At 40.5% G+C, this 25,479-nt stretch overlaps 1 long non-coding RNA gene across 3 annotated transcripts; it reads right to left on the minus strand.

The window, feature by feature from the left end:
* Positions 1–12,497: 12,497 nt before the first annotated feature.
* Positions 12,498–15,369, minus strand: LOC149404194 (uncharacterized). 3 transcript variants are annotated; one of them, XR_016295487.1, is made up of 4 exons: positions 15,020–15,369; positions 14,825–14,931; positions 13,487–13,638; positions 12,498–12,813 (listed from the first exon to the last, which is right to left on the minus strand). It is a non-coding gene; the product is annotated as an uncharacterized LOC149404194 (long non-coding RNA). The 3 variants fall into 3 exon arrangements; XR_016295485.1 differs by having other exon boundaries at positions 12,504–12,813; positions 13,487–13,619; XR_016295486.1 differs by lacking the exons at positions 12,498–12,813; positions 13,487–13,638 and adding an exon at positions 13,751–14,114.
* Between the last annotated feature and the right edge of the window lie 10,110 nt (positions 15,370–25,479).

Genomic DNA, 25,479 nt, shown 5'->3' on the forward strand with positions numbered 1-25,479 from the left:
TTATTGTGTTCACACTATGTGTTCACATTAATGGATTAATCTCAACTCTTGGATCTCATCTTATGAATCCTATTTTTTCTCTCATCCATCAGATCAATATCTATGATATTTCATTTTCTGTTTAAATAGAGACTAAAGGAAAATATATTATTTCATTTTCCTTAAGGAAAGATTGTACAAAATAACCATTTGAAACTTATTGATAAACAAAATAGCCAAAGTTTCAATTTTTCAACAAAGTAGCCAAATTTACGTTTTCAAAATTTTTTTCTGACATCAAGGTTTAAAATTTTTGAAAAATATTATAAATAATTTATCACTTTAAAAAAAATTAATCTTAAGGTCAGAAAAATATTGAAACCAAATTACTGCACATTTTAGCTATTTCACTAAATTAAGACAAACCTTGTCTATTTCGCAAATTCATAATTTTAAATTGGCTATTTAGTTACATCACTCATGTCACGACCCGCGACCTCTCGTCGACGGTTCACGAACCGCGACGGTGGGTTACGTCTCAGATCACAAGTCTCAACATCAAAAAATATATATATAACAATATATCTCATATCAACAGAATCAGAAATAAATAATCATAATACTCATAACGCTTATATTAAACATATTATGATGATATATAAGTGTTATAAGTGGTTATACGAAAAGCTGGGTAAATTTTTCGCGTTTAAAGTCTAGGAATTAGAGTCTTATAGCGACTCTTATTTATACACAAGCTCCCGAATTTTAAATATATATATAAGGGATAGTTCGGGGATCATAGTTTACGGAAGAGGTTCAACAAAATATAGATATTATTATAGAAGGGTTTGAACCTAGGTGAGTTCCCATTAGCCCAAAGGTCAAGAGATACACGTCCGGTCTTCATCTTCAACTTCCTTGTTCACATCGGCGCCTTGCCCTTCTCTACATTACCAAGGGTCATAAAACTATGAGTCGATTGACTCAATAAGTGGGAGTCTAACCTAGAAAATAAAGCGACTAATGCCATGTGATAACATGTGACGTGCAAACAAACACATAAGAATGCATGGATGCAAATCGAACAAGTTCTAGAGCATGACTCGTGTGTACACACTCTAACTAGTACTTGTCGTCTTTAAGGTTACACACATCCCCCGTTATAACCTCTAGAACGGCAAGAGACCAGCCTTAGACTTCGAGCAGCAGTCGTCCGGCGGCCTAAGAGTTTTAACATCTGTCTGGGATCCACTAATGGTACCACTTCATTCGACGTCGGCGCCACCCCCAGGCCCTCATAGCCCGTCAAGGTGCATTCTTCAGGCCCTCATAGCCTGGCAACAAAGTCGGGTACGACTCTTGGTCGACTCCCCGAGATATGAGTACTCAGCGCCACCCCCAGGCCCTCATACCCTGTCAAGGTGCATTCTTCAGGCCCTCATAGCCTTGCAACAAAGTCGGGTACGACTCTTGGTCGACTCCCCGAGATATGAGTACTCAGCGCCATCCCCCAGGCCCTCATAGCCCGTCAGGGTTCATTTCCTTTTGGTACCATCGACACATCAATTCTTTAGGGTTCGGGTACTCTGTAGCACTCAGAGTACACACCTATGCTACTTATAGGAGAGCGACTCGGGTTAAATCCCGAAAGAATTATCATTTCCCTTTTATGCTCGTTAGTGTTTTAAGTTGAAGACTCGAGATATGACTCCCGGTACTTTTACCCTCGGCTCGAATCCGAGAGTCCAACATGCTCTCCTGTTACCTCAGATCTAGCTAAACTCTATGGTTAGCATAGGGATCTAACTGCAACAAAGTAGCAACGTGGCTAGTGCAAGTTAGCATTTGAACCTATGGGTATAAACCCAACTAAATTTTCCAAAAATAGTGGCCGAAGCCTTAATCTTTTAAGGCTTTTCCTACTCTTTTTTATTATTAACACGTAAATGCACGTAAACAGGATTATTCCCTTGGTAAGTAGTTGACTTATATGTCCACACTTACCTGGAATAGCTCGACAGAAAGTTCGACGACTTCCAGCAATGTCTTGATTTTCACGCTCTCCATGATACTCGACACTTGTCGAAACGTTAAAAGAAGAGTTAATAGAGCTTTAATTTCAATAACTCTATTCTTGTAAACTTAAAATCCGGCTTCGTCGCCTTTGACTCGTCCGGTTCCCGCTCGTCCGTCAAAATCTGTCATCAAACTGCGGAATCCGACCTCGTGTTAATTTCTTAAATTCAAACTCTTATCAATTTCCAAAATTCCAAATCTGACATCTGGATTCAAAAACCCGAACCCAAACAAGTCAAGCAACCAAACACGGGTCCAAACTAACATGTCACAAAATCCTTAGACTTGTCATTAAATCCACATTTCAAATTCAATTCTCAAATCAATTCCCACGTCTCAAAATCCCTAACAATCCAGAATAACTCAACATCACAAAACAGCCAAAGAAAATTACCTAGCCAAACAAGTCTCACGGCCAAACAAAAGAATGCTCACGGCCAAAGGCACACACACGGCCAAAAATTTCAAACACACGTTCATAATTTCCAGCTTCAATACCATGCTTTCAAAAATTCATAACTCACTCAATTCTCAACGGATTTACACGTTCTTGGTCATTTTAGAAACCTCATAACGTCTATTATCCAGGAAAAATATCAACAAATCCAAATTAAATCGGTACCGAACTGTCCACGTCAATTTACACAGGCTGTTCACAGCGAGCTCAAAATTCTCAAATCATTCAAAATCGACTCGATTACACAAATCCGAGCTAGGAACATCATTAATCAAGTCCAACAACCAAATAAAACCCATCAATTCCACTGATTTTAGCTCGGATCAAAAACCCCCAAATTGAGCTATGAACCCTACATTTCGAAATCTTCACTTCAGCCCAAGAAATCCATACCTCACTTGAAGAGTCGGACCATTTGGACCGTCCTCACCCTCTTTTCCCCCGCCGGAGGTGCTCGCCGGAGCTCCTAGGACGCGCGGCGACCTTCTCCTCTCGGCTGGTGGTGTGCGCGCGGCTCGGAGATGGGCGGCTGGCCGAGCGCAAGCACGGAGAAGAAGAGATGAGGAGAGGGTGGTGATGTGGTTGGTCGGCCTGAGAGAGAGACTCGGTGTTTGTTGTTGTCAATTTTTTTTCTTCTTTGTTACTCTTTTGCAGGTGATTCGCGTGAAGAAGGAGAAGAGAAGATATAGCACGTGAAGAAGAAAGAAAGAGAAGAGAGAGAGAGAGAGTGGCCGAAAGAGATAAGGGAAAGAAAGGATAAGATTTCAACGTGGCAGCTCAATCCTTATGCTATTATTCACAAACCAATCTATTTTCCATGTTTTCTTTCAAATGGGTCCCTTAAAAATCATTACAACCAAGTCCTCTTCATATAATTATTTAATTAAACCCATAACCGAAGGGATTATAATTATATGATTCGAACCGAGAATTTTATTGTCCGTTCTAAATTAATTAAAATATATTTAAGGTTTCTCGGAATTAATTCTCGTTCTTAAGAATTTATTTCTTAAATTAATTTCCGGAATATTTCCTCGGAAATAATTTATTAGTCGAGATAAACTCGATAATTCATTTATCTATTCCGAGATTTCTCCTTACCTTAATATATTTTAAATTAACTCAAGAAACTACAACCATCATTCACTCAATATCATAATTGTAACAAACGGGAGCTCGTTTATTTTATTCAAATTCATGAGTCGAGCTTTACAAAATTTTGTATATTACAATCCCTACCCCCTTAGAAGAGTTTCGTCCTCGAAACTTAAAACAAGGCAGGGTATTTCTTTTGCATTTCGCTCTCAAGCTCCCAAGTAGCTTCTTCTGCGAAGTGTTTCTTCCATAGTACTTTGACTAGAGGTATTGTCTTTCTCCTTAAGACTTTCTCCTTGCGATCTAGGATTTCAACAGCTGGTTCTTCATATCTGATGTCAGGAGAAATTTCCACCTCTTGATCTTGAAGTACATGTGAAGGATCAGACATGTATTTCCGCAACATCGATACATGAAACACATCATGAAGGTTGGACATAGACGGCGGTAGGGCTAGGCGATACGCTGCCTTGCCTACTCGTTCCAAAATCTCAAAAGGTCCAACATATCTCGGGCTGAGCTTTCCTTTCTTCCCGAATCTCATGACACCACGCATCGGGGAAACTTTCAAAAAGACTTTCTCTCCTGCCTCAAACTCTAGAGGTCTTCTACGCTTATCTGCGTAGCTCTTCTGACGACTTTGTGTTGTCTTCATCCGGGCTTGTATTTTCTTGATCGCTTCGGTGGTTTGCTCGAGCAATTCAGGCCCGATGAACTCTCTCTCACCAGCTTCATCCCAATGAACTGGAGAGCGACACTTTCGCCCATAAAGAGCTTCGTAACTATTATTGTACGAGAACTCTACCAAGGGAAGATAACGACTCCACGAGCCGTGGAATTCCAAAACACATGCTCGGAGCATATATTCTAACACTTGGATCATGCGTTCACTTTGGCCGTCAGTTTGGGGATGAAATGCAGTGCTGAATTTCAGTCGCGTCCCCAAATGTTGTTGTACACTCTTCCAAAATTTGGACATAAAACGACCATCACGGTCAGAGACGGTTGAGCTAGGAACTCCATGTAGACGAACAATCTCTTTGATGTAGAGTTCAGCGAGTTTATCCACGGTGTGAGTAGTCTTGATGGACAGAAAATGAGCTGATTTGGTCAACCTGTCGACAATGACCCAGACTGAGTCGTGACCAGCTGTGGTTTTTGGCAAACCTGACACGAAATCCATCGTTATCTGCTCCCACTTCCACTGTGGAATCTCAAGTGATTGCAGCAGTCCAGCTGGTTTTTGATGCTCTGCCTTAATTAACTTGTTGACAAGTTAGGCACTTCTGAACAAACTCAGCTACATCTATCTTCATTCCTGGCCACCAATATACCTTTTTCAAGTCTTGATATATCTTTGTCACACCTGGATGTACCGAATAGGGTGTCCCGTGAGCTTCTACCATCAATTGCTTTCTGACTTCCTCGTTGGATGGTACACAAACTCTTCCATTGCACCTTAGAACCTCGTTCTCATCCAACTTGAAGTCACCCTCTTTACCGTTTTGAGCCTCAAACATCTTCCCAAGAAGGTATTCATCTGCGTACTGACCATCTTTGATCTGTTCCAGCAACATCGGACGTACGCGAAGAGCAGCTAATCTCCCAGTGATCACCTGAAGTTCTAGCTGCTGAACATCGTCCTTCAGTTGAAGAGATGTTTCAACTAAACTTGCTAAGGACGCTACAGATTTGTGGCTAAGCGCATCTGCGACTTTATTTGCCTTACCAGGATGATAATGCAAATCAAAGTCATAGTCATTCAAGAGTTCCATCCAACGTCCTTGGTGCATATTCAACTCCTTCTAAGTGAAGAGATACTTTAACGTTTTGTGGTCTGTATAGATGTCACAATGGACTCCGTACAGGTAGTGTCGCCATATCTTGAGTGCAAACACTACAGCAGCAAGCTCTAGATCATGGGTAGGATACCGGGTCTCGTAATCCTTCAGCTGTCGCGAGGCATAAGCAATGACCTTCCCATGTTGCATCAAAACAGCGCCCAAACCTTGCTTAGACGCGTCGCAGTAAATACCGAATCCATCAACTCGTTGTGGAATGGTGAGCACTGGGGCGGTTGTCAGCCTGTTCTTCAGCTCTTGAAAGCTCTTCTCACAGGTCTCGGTCCAAAGGAACTTCTGTCCTTCACGGGTTAGTTGAGTTAGGGGCATGGCCAACTTAGAGAATCCTTCCACAAACTTCGTATAGTAGCAAGAAACTCCTTATTTCAGTGACTGTCTTTGGCTGACTCCACTGCCTCACGGCTTCCACTTTAGCAGGATCTACCATGATACCAGCGCTACTGACAACATGGCCAAGGAATACTACATGCTCCAGCCAAAATTCACACTTCGAAAACTTGGCGTATAGTTGCTTTTCCCTCAGCCTGCTTAGCGCTAGTTCCAGATGCTGCTCATGCTCTTCGTTAGTTTTCGAGTAGATTAGAATGTCGTCGATGAAAACGATCACGAACTTATCCAGAAAGTCCTCAAATACTCGGTTCATCAGGTTCATTAACGCTGCCGGCGCGTTAGTCAATCCAAACGACATAACTAAGAACTCGTAATGACCATATCAGCTACGAAAAGCAGTTTTCGGGATGTCTTCATCTCGAACCTTCAGCTGATGGTATCCTGAACGCAAGTCAATCTTCGAGAACACTGTCGCCCCTGACAGTTGATCAAAAAGATCGTCGATTCGCAGCAACGGATACTTGTTCTTGATCGTTACTTGGTTCAATCCACGGTAGTCAATACAGAGCCGTAGGGAACCATCTGCCTTCTTAACGAACAAGACTGGCGCTCCCCAAGGCGAATGGCTTGGTCGTATGAACCCTTTGTCAAGCAACTCTTGTAGCTGCATCTTGAGTTCTTTCAATTCTGCTGGAGCCATACGATATGGAGCTTTCGATATCGGAGCTGTGCCGGGAATGAGTTCTATGTTGAACTCAACTTCTCGATCAGGAGGTGGCCCTGGAAGATCTTCTGGAAAAATATCAAGGAAATCTCTAGCAACTGGAATCTCCTGCAGCTGTGGCTTGACCGTCTTCGTGACGTCTACCGCGCTTGCAAGGTAACCAGCGCATCCATGATGCATCATCTTCATGGCCTTCAGCGCCGATACGATCGGAAAACTCGATTTTTGAGAGGAACCTTGGAACTGCAGCGGCCCAAGTCCTGGGTTCTGAAACAGAACCGACTTCTTTTGACAATCTATGATTGCATGGTGGGTACTTAGCCAATCCATTCCGAGGATAATGTCATAGTCCACCATTTCCAATTCTATCAAGTCTGCTTTCATTATCCAATCATGAACTCGGATGGGCACATCTCTATACCAGTATAATGACTGGTACTTTTCTCCAGAAGGCGTAGCCGTGATGAACGGGTACGAGAATTCCTTCTGATGCTCACCTTACTTACCAGACTTCCTAGATGCAATGAATGAATGCGTGGCTCCTGAATCTATCAATGCATATGCAGAGAAGGAATCCACGAAAATCTGACATGTGACAGCGGTGGACGACCCTGCTCGCACATCATCTTCACGGATGGAGAAGACTCTGGCATTGGCTCTCGGCTGCTCTTTGGGTGCAGGGGTCTTTACTTCTGGATTCTCACATACCCGAGACAGATGACCCTCTTTCCCGCATTTGAAACATACTAGCGCACGAGCATAACACTCCCCCTCGTGCAATCTGCCACACCTTCGGCACATGGGCGACTGATTGCTTCCAGAGGTCCTAGGTTTCTTACTAGGTGGCCCTGGCCGTCCACTATCTTCATGGCCTCTGTTCCGGTTCACCGACTGTGATCGGTTTCCCAAACTTCCCTGAGGTCGATAACTCGAGCCTTGTTGGGACCTCGCTGAGGCCGACTCTCCCATCTAGATTGGGATCTGAATATTTTCCTTGATTCACTCTGCTTTGGGCTCGCAGCTTCAGAAGGTGTTGCAGCAATTGGTTTCGGTGCAGGAGTCCGATCACCCTCGCGCCAACCAGCAATCCGCAAAGCTCTTTGCACGGCGTTGGCGTAAGAGCGAGGTCCATCATCGCCGCTATCCACTTGGCTCACGATATCCACGTTGAGCCCATGCATGTACTTCATCTTCCTAGCCTGATCAGGAGGGACTAGGGAAGGAGCGAACCTAGCTAACGTGTCGAACTTTGTCGTATATTCTGATACTGAAATTGAACCTTGCCGTAGGCTCATAAACTCGCGTACCTTGTTCGACAGGTTAGCTTCACTTAGGTACTTCCCGTGGAATAGATTGAGGAAATGGACCCACGTCATTGAGTGGACATCCTTAGATGACGCCACCACTTCCCACCAGCCCCTAGCCTCATCCTCCAGTTGATTCACAGCGCAAGCCACTCTCTCGCTATCAGACAGCTGCATGTAGTTGAAGATTTGCTGCATCTTCTTGACCCAGTTCTCAGCTGCAGCTGGATCAACATGGCCATCAAACGTCGGAGGCTTTTGCTTATGAAACCTCTCGTATACCGGCTCGCTCACAGGAGGAACGACGTCATGACTATGGAAGTTGAGCTCCTCAGGAGGATCCACAGGCACTGGCGGTGGATTCTCTAGTCGTTCTCCTGGAACTGGAGGCGCTGGGTGCTGTTGATGCGGCGCATTCAACCTCGCTAAGAGTTCTGCAATCATGCGGTTCTGTTCCTCTAGCTGTTGCGCGAACCTCTGATTCATCTCATCTCTCTGGGACGCGTCGGCAGCTTGTCTCTCCAGCGCGCGTCTTATCTCCGTGAGATCCGCCGCTGTAACATTCTCGGCATTAGACGGGTTTCGTCTAGGACCCATGCCTGCTCAATTCTATACATGGAAGAGGGCACGATTTAAAATCCAAGTCACAACATCGAGAATGCGAGAAAAGAAAACATATCAACACACGATCCTAACTCAAAACGACATGTCACAAACATTTCTCATATCTACATCAGGTCAAAAGATATATACAACCTGCATTCATGCATCAACTATTCACATGTCACATGGAAACTAACGCTATTTACACAAATCTACAGACTCCCAATAAGAGACTAGCATTTCCCGAGGCTTAGTCAGACGAGTTTCAGAAAGGGTAATCCTGACGCTGCATACCAACTATCGGTGTCCTATCAACAAGGCAACAGTAAGCTCAGCATGATCCCTTAATACGTACCGGAAACGTGTATCTCAAGTCTACAGAAAAGGCTAAACATGGGCTCTGATACCACAAAACTTGTCACGACCCGCGACCTCTCGTCGACGGTTCACGAGCCGCGACGGTGGGTTACGTCTCAGATCACAAGTCTCAACATCAAAATATATATATAACAATATATCTCATATCAACAGAATCACAAATAAATAACCATAGTACTCATAACGCTTATATTAAACATATTACGATGATATAAGTGGTTATACGAAAAGCTGGGTAAATTTTTCGCGTTTAAAGTCTAGGAATTAGAGTCTTATAGCGACTCTTATTTATACACAAGCTCCCGAATTTTAAGTATATATATATAAGGGATAGTTTAGGGATCATAGTTTACGGAAGGGGTTCAACAAAATATAGATATTATTATAGAAGGGTTTGAACCCGGGTGAGTTCCCATTAGCCAAAAGGTCAAGAGATACACGTCCGGTCTTCATCTTCAACTTCCTTGTTCACATCGGCGCCTTGCCCTTCTCTACATTACCAAGGGTCATAAAACTATGAGTCGATTGTCTCAGTAAGTGGGAGTCTAACCTAGAAAATAAAGCGACTAATGCCATGTGATAACATGTGACGTGCAAACAAACACATAAGAATGCATGGATGCAAATCTAACAAGTTCTAGAGCATGACTCGTGTGTACACACTCTAACTAGTACTTGTCGTCTTTAAGGTTACACACATCCCCCGCTATAACTTCTAGAACGACAAGAGACCAGCCTTAGACTTCGAGCAGCAGTCGTCCGGCGGCCTAAGAGTTTTAACATCTGTCTGGGATCCACTAATGGTACCACTTCATTCGACGTCAGTGCCACCCCCAGGCCCTCATAGCCCGTCAAGGTGCATTCTTCAGGCCCTCATAGTCTAGCAACAAAGTCGAGTACGACTCTTGGTCGACTCCCCGAGATATGAGTACTCAACATCATCCCCAAGGCCCTCATAGCCCGTCAGGGTTCATTTCCTTTTGGTACCATCGACACATCAATTCTTTAGGGTTCAGGTACTCTATAGCACTCAGAGTACACACCTATGCTACTTATAGGAGAGCGACTCGGGTTAAATCCCGAAAGAATTATCATTTTCCTTTTATGCTCGTTAGTGTTTTAAGTTGAAGACTCGAGATATGACTCCCGGTACTTCTACCCTCGACTCGAATCCGAGAGTCCAACATGCTCTCATGTTACCTCAGATCTAGCTAAACTCTATGGTTAGCATAGGGATCTAACTACAACAAAGTAGCAACGTGGCTAGTTCAAGTTAGCATTTGAACCTATGGGTATAAACCCAACTAAATTTTCCAAAAATAGTGGCCGACGCCTTAATCTTTTAAGGCTTTTCCTACTCTTTTTTATTATTAACACGTAAATGCACGTAAACAGGATTATTCCCTTGGTAAGTAGTTGACTTATGTGTCCACACTTACCTGGAATAGCTCGACAGAAAGTTCGACGACTTCCAGCAATGTCTTGATTTTCACGCTCTCCGTGATACTCGACACTTGTCGAAACGTTAAAAGAAGAGTTAATCGAGCTTTAATTTCAATAACTCTATTCTTGTAAACTTAAAATCCAGCTTCGTCGCCTTTGACTCGTCCGGTTCCCGCTCGTCCGTCAAAATCTGTCATCAAACTGCGGAATCCGACCTCGTGTTAATTTCTTAAATTCAAACTCTTATCAATTTCCAAAATTCCAAATCTGACATCTGGATTCAAAAACCCGAACCCAAACAAGTCAAGCAACCAAACACGGGTCCAAACTAACATGTCACAAAATCCTTAGACTTGTCATTAAATCCACATTTCAAATTCAATTCTCAAATCAATTCCCACGTCTCAAAATCCCTAACAATCCAGAATAACTCAACATCACAAAACAGCCAAAGAAAATTACCTAGCCAAACAAGTCTCACGGCCAAACAAAAGAATGCTCACGGCCAAAGGCACACACACGGCCAAAAATTTCAAACACACGTTCATAATTTCCAGCTTCAATACCATGCTTTCAAAAATTCATAACTCACTCAATTCTCAACGGATTTACACGTTCTTGGTCATTTTAGAAACCTCATAACGTCTATTATCCAGGAAAAATATCAACAAATCCAAATTAAATCGGTACCGAACTGTCCACGTCAATTTACACAGGCTGTTCACAGCGAGCTCAAAATTCTCAAATCATTCAAAATCGACTCGATTACACAAATCCGAGCTAGGAACATCATTAATCAAGTCCAACAACCAAATAAAACCCATCAATTCCACTGATTTTAGCTCGGATCAAAAACCCCCAAATTGAGCTATGAACCCTACATTTCGAAATCTTCACTTCAGCCCAAGAAATCCATACCTCACTTGAAGAGTCGGACCATTTGGACCGTCCTCACCCTCTTTTCCCCCGCCGGAGGTGCTCGCCGGAGCTCCTAGGACGCGCGGCGACCTTCTCCTCTCGGCTGGTGGTGTGCGCGCGGCTCGGAGATGGGCGGCTGGCCGAGCGCAAGCACGGAGAAGAAGAGATGAGGAGAGGGTGGTGATGTGGTTGGTCGGCCTGAGAGAGAGACTCGGTGTTTGTTGTTGTCAATTTTTTTTTCTTCTTTGTTACTCTTTTGCAGGTGATTCGTGTGAAGAAGGAGAAGAGAAGATATAGCACGTGAAGAAGAAAGAAAGAGAAGAGAGAGAGAGAGTGGCCGAAAGAGATAAGGGAAAGAAAGGATAAGATTTCAACGTGGCAGCTCAATCCTTATCCTATTATTCACAAACCAATCTATTTTCCTTGTTTTCTTTCAAATGGGTCCCTTAAAAATCATTACAACCAAGTCCTTTTCATATAATTATTTAATTAAACCCATAACCGAAGGGATTATAATTATATGATTCGAACCGAGAATTTTCTTGTCCGTTCTAAATTAATTAAAATATATTTAAGGTTTCTCGGAATTAATTCTCGTTCTTGAGAATTTATTAATTGTTCATGAAGGCACACGGCCAACATGAAAAATGCAAACCCTAGTGCATGGCACTAGGAAATTCGACTTTCATCAATTGCAAGACCCAATCACTTAAAACTCAATTAATTATTTATTTACTTGGTCGAACAATAAAAAAATATAATTAATTAATTGATCTAACAATAAATTAACAATTCTACTATAAATAATTTATTAATTCAACAAATACCCGTTTTTTGAATATAATGTTGTCAATACCTATTACAGCTTGTGAGATTGTAATAATGAAATAATGAAATTCATTATTACTAGAGAATTCTTATTCGTCTTTATCGAAGCTGAATCGGGGCTATGGACGTAGTAGTAGAAGCTTAACAAATCTGATAAAAAAGACGAAAAAGTATTTTCTCTATTTTCATTCGTCTAATCTTGGTCAAATACTCCACCATGTAAGCTAAGACTAAACTATTCTTTATACTAGAATTATATTTACTCATCGTGACGAGTTTCCACTAATCTAGTCAGTTGGTGATCAAGATCCTCCACGTGCAACCCGTATTGAGAAAAGTCAATTATTTTGTTATACCTTTCTTGATACATATACCCTAAGCACCGTTGATTCCCCGACGAAAGATTCTTCTGAAGATTACTTAATTCGAAAGTGCTAGCAATCTATCGGTTCTGGAATTAATTCTTAGGTGGGTGAACATTAACCTTCTTTCAAGAATGCTGGATTCCGTATCAGTCAACCATTTTCTTCTCATATCATATTCCGAATTCTCAAGACATAAGTTTAATTAGCGTCTATCACACCTCGGGGAAGTGGGATGTGATTATTGAATATAAAATAAATTTATAAACTTTACAGAACTAGCCCACGGTGTATACTCAGTTATTTGCTTTACAAGTCCAAAAAAAAAAACTTGAAATAAACAAACTTTTACAAGAAAAAGCTTATTTATAGACCCGCTAAGTAAACCAAACCAAGCTTCAAAATATTTGACGACGCTAAACTTCAGAGTCGTCCTAACCCTTCTTCTCGCTTCCTGATTATAAGAAAATTTTAAACAAAATAGGGATGAGCCTAAGGCCAAGTAGGTTCTATAGTAATGGTTTGAGTAAAAAGATTTTAGAAAATAATACTATACTTTATAATAATAATACTCTTGTCACGTGTAAATCACCATACACGTACAGGTATAACTTGGATAAATGCATTTGCATGAATTTAAATGACAGAATGCAGATGCCAGAAATGTAAATGCAAGAAATGCAAATGACATGAATTTAAAAGTGCCACTAAGCCCATTCAAACGTGTACTATTTCTTGAACCCCTGCCAACATAACTCGTGGCAGTCCTCTGATGAGAATGATGCACTCTCCATATATATATATATATATATATATATATATATATATATATATATATATATATATATATATATATATATATATGCGATGCACTCTCCGCTTCATATATATACGTTTTCGGCTTATCCAAGATGTACAAAACATTTTTATTTCGCAACACGGCAAATATATAAATACTGAAAGTAATTTTTCAATTTCACAATCGAATATCCCGATTTGAAATTCCGCCACATTTTATAAAAACGGTTTCATGTGTCGTGGCATTTTCGAAAACATTTTCATTTTGAAAATAATATATACTTTGGCCAAAGCATAAAATCAAGAAAGAAGGGTTATATTTAACCTACCTCGAGATTAAGCGTCTATACCGCTCGTCCACGAGACGTTCACTCGCTCCGTGAACCCGTACGTTCACTAACACCGAGAATCCAGACGTTCACTTACACCGTGAACCCTCTGAACGGCTTCCAACTCGATGTCCTATTCCGATAAATCAAACCTTGTTTGAATCAGAAACTAGTAACTAATTCACAAGACTTAAATTCAACCAAGATCTAACTCAGCCCAGCAGTAAGAGACCAAGTAAACCCGAACGTGAAATCCACGATCAATTTCAAAAACCAAATAACTCCAGTAAGACAAATATTGTTTTTTTTCCAATTTCCCACACTTAGCTCGGACCAAAACCGAGTCAATTTTCAAATCAATTCGACTTTGGATTTCAATAATTAATTCAAACACGAGTCTCAAATTCACATTTTCATTTACATTTGTGAAATCCTCATAAACTCACTCAACAAATCAATAAATTCTCATATTCTCAACTTGTCAATAAATCCAAACAGTGTGAAATCAAAGAGGTCTCCAACTTCTTCGATATTAAACTCGAGCCAAAATAGAGAGATTAGTCATCAATTTAACATCTTCATATCACAGAGTTCCAATGCTTCCATGTAGAAGCATCAACTCCGAATCCTGTGACATGAGATAAACCATTAATTTAAGATGACTAAAATCGGCCCAACAAAAGAAACGAGATGATTTAATCTGAAGCACGATACGAGTCAGTATCGAATCCCTAATTCAATCAATCAATCCAAAAATTCAAAACAAAATCACATAAACTCGTCACTTAAAGCATCATTTTGCTAAACTGACCAAAACGAGACGAGATATAAAACACCCGCATGGCCATCAGAGAACGAGAGAAAACAAGACTACCCCAAAAACAGATTTCACATTCAAAACGAGCATAACCAAGACTGAAATCAGATTCAATATGCAACGAAACATCTTGAAAATCATCGAATCCTCAGTTAAATTTATAAAATCCAAAATCAATTCAAACTCAAACTAACCATCATGGAAATCATTAACGAACCACAATCAGACAAAAAAAAAAAAAAAACCAGCTTCAATTCAGACCTAATTCCAATTCAAGTAATCAATCAATCTTCAACATCAATTCAAACTAAATAGAGAGAATACGAGAGCATAATTCATCAAAACTCAAATTTCAATCCCGAGACCTTAAGTACAGCAAAAATTCTCAAATTCCAAAGACGAGAGAAAAATCCACGACCGATTTTAATCCCTCAACAACTCAGAAAATCCCAATTAAAACTTTAATTTCCATCTCCAAAATTTCGACCAAGTATAAGAGATGAAGTAATTCGAATCTGTACCTTGAACTAAACTGAATTAGGACCTTGTTGCTGCTCTTCAGCACCTCTAAACCACGTTCAAAACCGAAATGAATAAAAGCCCAAAACTGATTTCGTTTTTCAAAGCCCTAGAAAATCACAATCGAAATTCGCTCATGGACCTTGCCAACCAAAATCAGAAGAAGATTTGGACGAGAAGGAAGAGACAAGACTCACTCTCGAAGACTCCGGCGAAGAACTCCCTCTTTCTCGGCCGTCTCTTCACGCGCGCGACTTCGGCAAGACGAAGCAGTCGCTTCTGCTCCTGCTTCTCTCTCTCTCTCTCTAGCTCTCGATCTCTGCTTCTTAATCTTCCGCTCTCTCTCTCTCTCTCTCTCTCTCTCTCTCTCTCTCTCTCTCTCTCTCTCTACTTCGCTCTCTTTCACTCGCTCACTCTATTCTTCTTTCTCGTTTTTTTCCTTCTCTTCGGTGTTTCTTCTTCTTCGCTCGTTCTTTCTTTCTGCGTTTTTTTTTTCTTCGTTCCTTTGTCTCACGTGTCCAAGAGATAAAGCAAAGAGATGAGTCGGCTATATGAACTAGAAGTCCATGATCACTTCAAAATTTAGATCAAGTCTTACTATGACCATCATAAGCGACCTCGGCTAGTGCATCGTAACGGTAGTTAAATGATACATTTGTAACCAAAGTCTGTCCAGGTCGTACACTTACCAAAAGTGCCGAATGCTCCCACAAAATGAACATCTTTCACTCGTGTTCCGCATATATGGCTTTAGATACAGCTTTCCAAGCGTGTATCAGTCATCGACCATGTTTTAGCTCACCGCCCGAACTCAGGTGCCCAACACGTAATTCGGTTTAATACGGAGACTATGGAAGATAGTTGCTATTGATTCTGATTTCAGAACTCAACCCACTAATCATATGATGCTAAAAAAATAAACTTCTTATCTAATTCAGTAATCATTCATGTTTATTATCTTCAAGTGGGCAATATTCCTAACATCTTCAACAATATAAACAAAGTGGTGGCGATGAATACTTGAAGACTGTGGCAACTCTAATGTGGATTAAGTTTCAAAAGTATTGGTCTGACATCCATCCTACTCTAGCTATTTCTTGCTTATTGGATCCCCCAATACAAGCTCCAATTTGTTGACTATAGTTATAGAAAGCTTTATGGTATTTTTTGGAGTTCACACAAGTGAAAAGGAAAATGTACTCTATCTTTAAATAGTATTGTGAGAGATCAAAGAAGAATTCACCACTACCAGTTGCCGATAAGAGTCCAAGAAATGATAACGATCAATGTGAATCAATAGATGAAATCTTTAAGGTATGTCAAATATAATTTTTTATTTATTTTATAATAGTCTTTAACTTAATTATCTATACTATTTTTTTTTATGAAACTTGTCTTGATTTATTTTGATTATCTAATGTAGGAGTTTGATGAGATGTCTCCCTCGGAGTTTACATGTTCTCAACGAAAAAACTCAATTTGATCTTTATTTAGAAGAGTAAAAAATGGATAGGAACATTGAGATAGGCATCCTCACTTATTGGAAGTTGATTGAATGTCGATATCCTATCGTTGCGACAATGGTTCGTGATATATCAGATGTTCTCGTTTCAACTGTTGCTTCGAAATCTTCGTTTTGTACCGGCGGTAGAGTTTTGGATGTATATCGTAGCCGACTTATACCTAGAACTGTTGAGGCATTAGTTTGTACTCGTGATTGACTTCATGGTAATTGAGCTTTTTTATTTTATTTTATGATTTTAGTTTTATGAGTCTTGAGTTTATTTTTGTTTTGATATATTTATTTAATAATAAAATATATGTAGGATCGAATAGAGAAGCCTATGATTTTATAAAAGAAGTTTTAAATTTTAAGTTACATGATGACGATGTACAATCCGAATGGTTCAAGTATTCATATTGGCTAAAACTAATCATATCTTCTTTTATTTGTTTTTGTGAAGAATGATTGTATTTTTTTAGTCTAATTTGCCTATGACAACTACGTTTGAGATATTTTTATTTTGTTAAAACTATTTTTTTCTCTTATGAGTGCTATTTTTTTTAATAATTTAATCGCAATTAATTGAGTCTGAATGTCTAAACACATTTAAATAAAAATTTTAACACGACTATCAAATAGTTTAATTTAAACGGTTATGGATCTGTAAAAACAAATGGTCGGATTTTGATCTAGACTTCAAACGTGATTAATAAATGGTCGGATTTTGATCTAGACTTCAAACGCTATCTAGAAAACAACCATGATGCAGCGGAAGCAATAAATTTACGCTAACAAGAGCTAATTAAATCATGGTTATTTATACAAGATCTAGATCTACGTTATTTAATGAGAGTAAGCAATATGTCAAGCAACCATTGAGAAAGACGAGTTTAAGAAAACTTACAGTTTTTGGCTCATGAACGAAAGCTTTCACAATCCGTCTTTGTCTTGAACGTACAAGCCTCCACACGATCAGATCTAGAACTCTTCCTTTAAGGACTCGATGTGATGACACCAAGGTCTTCCGAAATGTAATCTCCGAGGAAGATAAGACAAATGAGTGGACAACGTTGTATCTCACTAGATTTAGAAACAGGGTGTTTCCGATCTTTCTCTCTTATTTCTAAGAATAGAGTTGAAGCAATTCCGAGGGGAGGGAGATGAAGCAAAATTCGGCACACTCTAGGCAGAGGAGGCCACGAAATATGTGATCAAATTAGGTTAAAATTTGCTTCTCATCAGCCATCTATTCATAGCAGTTCAAAAGGTATCTTATAGAATACTCCAGAATCTTCTAGAAAATATTATTTCCTTTTATTGTGTTCACACTAGTGGATTAAATCTCAGCCCTTGGATCTCAACATGTGAATCATGTTTTTCCTCTCATCCATCAGATTAGTATCTAGGATTTTATTTTATACAAAAGTATAAAATATTTGTTATTAAGAAAATTTAGGAAAATATATTCTTCTAAATATTCTCCTAATATTTAGCCTAAATATTAGGAGAGAATATAAGACAATCACATTTCCTATATTTTCTACTTTAATTTAGGAACAAAAAAACAGAAAAAAGTACTAGTTCTACAACCAGTACAAAAATCGCCTATACCAAGGTAGGGAGGCCCAAATTTTTACTTTTTCAAGGCCCAATAGCTTTAAACTCATTTAACACATATTTACTTGTCCAACAATTAATATAAAGTTTATATACTTGATCTAGCAACAAATAAACAACATTGCCATAAATATTTATTTAATTCCCAAAATACCCTTTTTTGGAATTAATGTTGTCAATCACTATTACAGCAAGTGAGATTATTATAATAAAACATATTATTATATTAACGTTCTTATCCGCCTTTATCAAAGTCGAATCGGGGACGATGGACCTAGTAGTAGAAGCTTAACAATCTCGATAAAAGACAAAATATTCCTTTCTCTTTTCAAATCGAATTGTCTAGTCTCTTTCAATACTCCACCGTGTAATCTAAGACTGAACTCTTCTTTAATACTAGAATTATATTTAGTCATCGTAACGAGTGTCCAGTGATTTAGTCAGTACGTGATCATGACCCTCCAGGTTTTGCCCATATCGAGATAGGTCAATTTGTTCCGTTATACATTTCTCGTTACATATAAGCCCTAAGCATCATTGCTTCCCCAACGAAAGATTCAACCCAACGTAAGCCAACTTCGGAGGTGTGCACAATCAATCGATTCTGGAATCAACCCTTTGGTAGAGAACATTTACCTTCCTTCAGGAAGGCTGGATTCCGTATCTGTAAAACACTTTCTTCGACAATCATGTCCCGACTTCCCAAGACACCTATTTGATCAGCGTCTTACTAGTCTTTAACGTGGTGAGTCAAAGAAGACAGTAACATGATCTAAAAGTCCATGATTACTTCAGGATATTAGATCAAGTGCCATTGTGACCATCATAAGCGGCCTCGGCTAGTGCATCGTAACAGTCCTTACATGACGCATCTATCCAAACCAAAGCATGTTTAGTTCGTACACCTTCTGCAAGTGTATAATGCTCCCACTGAGTGATCAACCCTCACTCATGTTCCACATATATGACTTTAGATAAAGCTTTCCAAGCGCATATCAGTCATCGACCAAGTTTTAGTTCACCGCCCGATCTTAGATGCCCAGCATGCGATTCAGTTTGATACGGAGACTATGGATGTAGTTGTTATTGATTCTGAATGTTATAAGACATCAACCCACTAATCATATGATGCTAATAGTGTAACTTCTTATCTTATTTAGTAATCATCATCTTCTAGTGGGCAATATTCCTAACAGTTCTAACAAATATTTAGGCAAATACAATTAACACGACACGGTTACTGTTGATGTCGATTTTTGGATCGATCAACAATCTCAAATAAAAGGTGAAATGATGAAATATTTTGAAAGGGTTTAGAAAGACGTCGTATAAGAAACAATTTAATAATATAGAACTATAATAATATATGAATATTAATTAATTTTATTAATTTAGAGGAGGTTACAACGGGACGAGGTGACGAACTCAACAGGCCGAGCTCACGATCACAAATATAAGAATACAAAGGAAATATTAATTGGAAACTGAGACTGGGATCTTGCCTGTGTGAAAATCGTCATCTCCTCTTCTATTTATAGGCGAGATGGAACCTTCTGGCCGAAAACACGTGTTATTCGATCCACATTCCTGGCCAAGGTTGAAGTCGTCCGAGGTCCGGTTTTCGCGGCGCGGTCTGCTCTTTGATTGACCGATCCTTCTGACCAGGAAGACGTGGCCGAGCTGGAGCTCTTCATTGGGCTGGAAAGCGTTGTTGGACTTGGGCCGATCTGCCGAGAGCGAACTAGGCCCATAATTGATTTCGTGGGCCGGTCTTCAAATTGACTATGGGCTTTAGCTGGGAAAAAGCCCATCCAAAATAATATTTAAATACTTGAATTTTTATACCCCCACAATTAGCCCCCAGATATTTTGAAAATATTTTCTAATATTTTGAAAATATTTAGCGCTAAAAATTCGAATTGTTCCGAATAAAAAGGGGGAAATTGAAGATTTGGGACCACGTGGCGTCATGTGAGAGCACGTCTTCTTTACATGTGGCGTGTTGTAACCGTATTTCATAGGTCGAAGTCGAAGAGTCGGAGAATCTGTTATCTTTTGCAGATATCGATGGAAATATCTTAGATTTGATTCGATTTGATTTCCGAAATCATTAGATTTTTTCGGGATTTTGGGTAATTATGAAACATACAAATAAGCGGACCGAAGAGTCGCTTCTTTACATTTATATTCTCATCATCCACGGTTAAAAAGGTAATTCTTCTTCTCAAACTTCTCGCTTTCTTTCAGACTTCGAGTTCTCTCTCTAAGTTCTTTAGCTTTCTTGCACTTCGGCAATTATCAACTGTCAGTTCGACTAGCGAACTCAAACGTATTCATAGATTTAAACACTTCGTCCATAGAACACATTAGAACTAGATGTCGAACTCAGGACTTCGTCCATCGGGATCTCAACCCCTAGGGAACGAGGATATTTTATTACCCTCTGCTATGACCTCGACCGACCTTAGGAGGATCCGTGAAAAATACCAGATCCCCCCAGAAGTTAATATCCTTCTTCCTCCTCCTGGGGCTACAGCCGATACCGTAGTGGAGGGTTTCTGCTGCGTATATGAGATCTGGCTAGAGAAATGTGGGCTGAGGTTTCCTATTCACCCTCTCCTGGTCGACTTCGCCCAGACTCTAGGGTTGACCCTTCCCCAAATGTGCCCACACTTCGTTAGGATGGTAATGGGCCTGATAGTCGTGGCCTACGAGGAAAAGATCGAACTCACTCTGATGGATTTAGTCCGTCTTTGTGTGGTTAAGGCGAATTCGAAACACGATCCGAAGTGTTTCTATCTTTCGAAAGCCACAGGCAAGGGTGTGATCTTGGGTCTACCCTCGAAGGACAAATTTTGGGGGAGGCGATACTTTTACTTCGCCGTGAATGAGTATTCACTCGGGGACCGAGCTCGTTCTTTCTCGTCAAAATGGGCGAGCTCGCCGAGTATGCATACGAATTCAGTTCGCCTGCATTTATATTCTGCAGTGAAATATATACTTATTATTTATTTATTTATTATTATTATTTTTTTTTGTAGATAAAATCAAAGCGCCATCTCAGGGGGTCGTGTTTGCCGAGAAGTTGACGTTGCTGCAATTGGGTGAAACATAGTGGTCGAGCTTCACTCAATTTAGATTCATATCGGCCAGAGTTTGGCCTTTCCCACCAAATTTCTCAGAGCACCAGGAAGAAGTTTAGTTCGACGATTTCGACATTATCTTCTCTGTTATTAATTTTGATTATTATTATTTATTATTCTTTTAGTCGTTGGAGACAATATGAACACTCCGATCAGTGCCCGGGATGCGAGGAAACAGAGGAAGGGGGTGCTGCCTCGACTTCGGCCCCGATTCCTCTTCAGGCGGATACTGCCGAGATCGAAGTGACCGGGGTTTCGTCTCGTATCCGACATCCCGGTCGTCTTGGTGCCTTCCGACGAGGTAACCGAGGCGGCCGAGGACGCTCCAACAGGCGTTCAGGAAGGCGAGGTTCCTGAGGCCGAGGAAGATCAAGTCCCCGGGATTGAGGATGACTCCCCTGAGGGGGGCGAGAGAGTTTGGGTCCCCGAGAGGGCCGAGGTTGCTGGCGCGGCCAAAAAAAGGAAGACGCCGGCGAACCGAGTCCCTGAGGGGGGTGCTCCCGAAGAAAGGAAGAAGAAGAGGAAAGAGCCGGCTCCTGACCTCGTCGGCCGGGATAGGGAAGAACCCACCCCTGAGGCACCCGTGTCCGTAGCGACTAGGGCGGACAAAGGCAAAGCCGCCGCTGAAGGAAGCAAGTCTTCCTCGAAGTCGAAGTCTGGGGGCCGAGGTGACTCCGCCCCATCCGCTACCCGGAAGAAGAAACATGTCGTCAACTTCCACTATGCTCGGGATCACATGCTGTGTGACGATATTTATTCCTCGGCGGGACTTCTTTGTCAGGTGACGCGTTCTGGGATGGACCTGCCAAAGGTTCCTGATCTCGCCGAAGCGGACTGGTACAGGATGATGGCATCGGCCATAATCGGGGTGAGTTTTTTTTTTATATAACCGATATGTTATACTTGTGAAAAATGATTATTTTCTGTTGTGGTCGAACTGATGAGAGTTGGGTTGATTTCAGCTGTCCACCCAACTGAACCGAGGTGTTTTTCGCTATGAAAAACGCCTTCATGATGTTGGAATCGATCTAGGGTTTAAGAGAAAGTTTAACGCTTCGGTAAGCGGCGGAATTTTAAAAAATTTCTTTTCACAAGTAAAAACAGTTTTTACTAACCTAGACAAAAGAGCAAGTACACGTAATTAAAAACTATTATGAGCTAAGAAGTTTACTAACCTTTCTTGAAGCTTGATCTTTGAGAAGCTCTTAGAAAGTTGCAACGCTCGTCTCCCCTCGCAGCACGTCCCTCTTTCTTTCCTCGGCACCTCGAGCAACCACGAAAGTTTCTATCACTAAATCACTCAAGAGAAAAGGAATTAGTGAGTGGGCACTTTTAAACTCTACGACTTAAGAACGAGTCTTGAAGTCGCAGAGCTAAACACTAGGTCGAATGAGGACCTAGGTGCCAAAACAAAAATAAAAAATAAACTAGAGAGAGAGAGAGAGGAGTCGGCCACAAGTTCTAGAGAGAGAGGCTCTCAATCTCTAACTTATGTGGAATGAATAGAATGAGAGGAATGAGGGTCCTATTTATAGGAGAAGGGTTGGCCTTGGAAAGAAGTAGTTTCCTCTTATTTTCCAAGCCTTTATGAGGAAATCTTATTTCCTATTTTTCCCTTGCTTTGCACGTCCAACATGTGCTTCAATAACCCTTGGATTTGTTTCCTCATTTAGTTTGGCTCTCTCTTTCCGTTGTGTTGGCCGAACTTATGCTTTCCTCATAGAGGAAATTTGTTTCCTCTTTTTCTTTTGCCAAGTATCTTGATACATTTATGCACAAAATAATCTCTCTTTCTCTTGGGTATTTGGGCGCCCATTTCACATCTAGAAGGAGCTTCTAGAAGCTTCTTCATTTGTTCATGACAATATGAGAAAGGCCCATTAAGAATTTTCAATAAAATTCTTATGAAATGAAATTAATTCACAAGGCCCAATGATCAAGTCATGGCCGAGTGACATTAAGTCATCAAATGAACTTGTCAAAAAATTTATTGACATTCATTTCATCATTTGTCTCAAAAGACAAAAATACCCTTTTGACAATTTTCGTTCTTGTTTTGACTTAGCTTCCAGTTTAACTATTCCTACTCGATGTGATTCGTTACAGTGACCTCATGGACCCAAATGAACAAAGCTTGAGCTAAACACTTGGACTCAAAAGTTCACAAACCTTTTTCAAGTTTAGCTTAATGTCAACTGACTCCACTAAAGAGTTGACACTGAAAATCTATCGGTTCAAATGAATTTATTTTCTACTCAAGAATTCAACCTAATTATGATGAGCGGATCCACTGAATATTATCTATGTTTAACCTTCATGAATGCCATCAGCTAGTCGGGATTTACTAAATTACCATTTTACCCTTCTAGCTGTTATTTCCTCAACTCCTTTGTCGCTTGTGAATAAGTTAGAAACAATGTATTGACGAGGAGCTAACAAGCAGTCACATTGTTTCATCCAAAAGAGTCAGGACTCAATTTGGACACTGGCCAGTTCATTTATTCACACTCCAAGGAACAAAGCATGAGGTGACATACATTGCATTTCAGCAATCTTGTACATGAATTCCATATCTATGAGAACTTCACAAAGTTACTCATGACATTCTCACAACTTAGTACTTCACCAATAGGCCCTGTTCGGAATCACATAGTGAGTCCGAACTCTGACTTTCTCAAATGAGAATACTAAGCTGTGAAATGGCATGTCTCATTTCAGGATTAAGGTAAGCATGATGCAATTCATACATAGTGACTTCGAGACATAAGAGGTTAAATGGTTTGTTCTTATCTTGTCTCTAGAAGTGCACTGGTCAATTCAGTACCTTCGGAAGATACCTAGAAGAACTATAGAGTCTCCAACTCTCAATGCCTCATAACCAGACATCATAGATTCTTCTAACAATCGTACTGAGGTCAATAGTCCTTTGACCCTAAGATTGCGACTATATCGTTTTAAGCAAACTACGAAGAGTTTGTTCATGCAAATCTACATTTGTCTCTTCGTAAGTTGTTAAGTTTGTTTATGGACTAAAAGACTAAGGTTTTATCATAAAGCTTCAGACAAGGAATATTGAATGAACGTTTCAACTTTTTATTAATGAATAAGCAATTACAAGCAAGAGTCTTCGTAAGACTATATGACATCAAATGTGCATAAATAGACACTACTACTCTTCTTGTGGGCACCATTGACAACAAACTCCCACTTGACTCAAAGAAGATGTGAGTAGTCCTACATGCCTAATCCCTCTCGAAGTTGGTCGAAGACCATGTTCGCTAGGGCCTTGGTGAATGGATCTGCCAGAGATCTACTTCACCTCCACGTCTCCGCGTTGCGCGATCTCTCGAATCAAATGGTATTTCCTCTCAATATGCTTAGAGCGCTTATGGCTTCTATGTTCCTTTGAGTTAGCGACAGCCCCACTATTATCACAATAAAGGGTCATGGGCTCGTCGACGTTTGGAACAACTTCCAAATACTTAAGGAACTTTCTAAGCCATACAGCCTCTTTGGATGCTTCACAAGCAGCCACATATTCTGCTTCCATTGTGGAGTCAGCAATGCAAGATTGCTTAATACTTCTCCACACAACAGCTCCACCATTAAGGATGAACACAGATCCCGAAGTGGATTTCCTGGAATCCTTATCCGCTTGAAAATCGGAGTCGGTATATCCCGTCATAGTCAGGTCAGTACCTGAATATGTAAGCATCAAGTTCCTAGTTCTTCGAAGATACTTGAGAACATGCTTAACAGCAATCCAGTGCTCGGGTCCAGGGTTGGATTGGAAACGGCTAACTACGCCAACGGCGAAACAGATGTCAGGTCTAGTGCAAAGCATAGCATACATGAGGCTTCCTACGGCAGAGGCGTAAGGAATTTTCTTCATGTCTTCAATCTCTTGTGCAGTCTTGGGAGACTGGTCCTTAGAGAGTGAAACTCCATGCCTAAAGGGTGTTTGGCCCTTTTTGGAGTCTTGCATCGAGAAGCGATCCATTACCTTATCAATATAAGATGCTTGAGAGAGCGACAGGGTCCGGTTTTTCCTATCTCGAAAGATTTGGATCCCCAGAATGTACGCGGCTTCTCCTAGATCCTTCATATCAAATTGCTTTGCCAGCAAGACCTTAACCTCAGATAACTTACCCACGTCATTACCAATGAGTAGTATATCATCGACATATAGTACCAGAAACACAACTTTACCTTCGTGTATTTACTTGTAAACACAAGGCTCATCTATTGACTGTTCGAAGCCAAAGCTCTTTACAGTTTCATCGAATCTAATATTCCATGACCTAGATGCTTGCTTTAATCCATAAATGGACTTAAGCAACTCACAAACCTTGGTCTCTTGACCTTCTTCCAAGAAACCGTTTGGTTGAGCCAT

The sequence above is a fragment of the Urtica dioica genome, chromosome 2, assembly GCF_054948205.1.
Source record: "Urtica dioica subsp. dioica isolate 48M chromosome 2, U.dioica_male_clone48M_v1_H2, whole genome shotgun sequence".
Taxonomy (NCBI): Eukaryota; Viridiplantae; Streptophyta; class Magnoliopsida; order Rosales; family Urticaceae; genus Urtica; species Urtica dioica.